Source organism: Mirounga angustirostris, unplaced genomic scaffold, assembly GCF_029215605.1.
Source record: "Mirounga angustirostris isolate CCGP_5_RB_7025 unplaced genomic scaffold, mMirAng1.0.hap1 SCAF_11, whole genome shotgun sequence".
NCBI classification, from domain to species: Eukaryota; Metazoa; Chordata; class Mammalia; order Carnivora; family Phocidae; genus Mirounga; species Mirounga angustirostris.
In genome coordinates this window covers 112,133,449-112,134,724 of record NW_026991719.1, presented here as the reverse complement: position 1 = coordinate 112,134,724, position 1,276 = coordinate 112,133,449, and the positions used below count along the sequence as shown (strand labels likewise).

The 1,276-nt window shown below is 41.2% G+C and overlaps 1 pseudogene; it reads right to left on the bottom strand.

The window, feature by feature from the left end:
* Positions 1-754: 754 nt before the first annotated feature.
* Positions 755-1,276, bottom strand: LOC123850038 (putative ribosomal protein eL39-like 5; annotated as a pseudogene).

The following is a 1,276-nucleotide window of genomic DNA, read 5'->3' as shown; positions in this document are numbered from 1 at the left end:
AAAGCTAGCCAGATGCTAAAGGCTATTATGTTCAATGAAAAAAAAGGAGTAAGAGAACAAGATTTATGGTATGATATCATTTATGTAAAGCACACTACAAACCTTATGAGAGAACATGGATATTTAATGACATTTATCACACGCACTGGAATGGGTGTCCATGAGGAGAGTTTGTGAATGAAGGAAAAGTATGAGGGGAGTCCTCATGTGGGATTACATGCATGGTAAACTGACGAGTATGATTAATTGAACACTGCATCTGAAGATGAAGAAATATTTAATGAGTGTTCAGTGATAACAGCTGTGGTATAGTCTTCAATTTTTTAAAAAGATTTTATTTATTTGAGAGAGAGAGTGTGTCCACACAAGTGGGGGGTGGGAAGGGAGAAGCAGGCTCTCCACTGAGCAGGGAGCCCAGCGCGGGGCCCAAGCCCAGACCCCGGGATCATGACCTGAGCAGAAGGCAGACACTTAACCAACTGAGCCACCCAGGTGCCCCTATATGCTTCAATTTTAGGCATATTTAAGCATTTATTTTTCAAAAGGAGGATCATACCATACATGCTATTTTGTATTTTGCTTTTTGGATTTTTTTTAAAGTAATCTCTACACCCAATGTGGGGCTCAAACTCAACCTCGAGATCAAGAGTCAGATGCTCTCTCTACTGGCTGAGTTAGCCAGGCACTCCTGGACCATACACTCTTGATAAAGGCTTTTCCACATTCACCTCTGAAAATCTTCTACCCATTATATATGAAGGTCCCATCATATGTGATGTCAATTCTTTTCATATGTGATGTCAGTTCTTTGTGACCAGACTGCATCATCACCTACCACTTCACAGTATGGAATGGGGAGACCACACTGGCCATCCAAATTGGTGATTTTCATAAGACAGTCTCCTAGGCCTTTGAGTTTTTTTTTTTTTAAACAAAAGTTCTCACTAGTTATTACTGAACCAACCTACTAGTGCAGAAGCATAGAAACAAAGAGAACAATCACTTCCCCAATAAAACATGACCAGCTGTCCAGATAGTGGTGGTGTTTCCAGCTTGATATAGTAAGACACTAGTGACCTTGATGCAGGATAAATATGTGTGCCATCTCACGTGCAGCTCCTCATAGACCCAGCTGGGTTCTTGTCCAATGTCTCCCCTTCAAGAGGTATCTGATTTTATTACCAGTGTTCATCCAAATCCATTAGGGGATAGGACGATTCTGCTTTTGTTTCTTGGCCAGGAATTGCTTGATCTTGAAAGTCTTGCGAGGAGACAT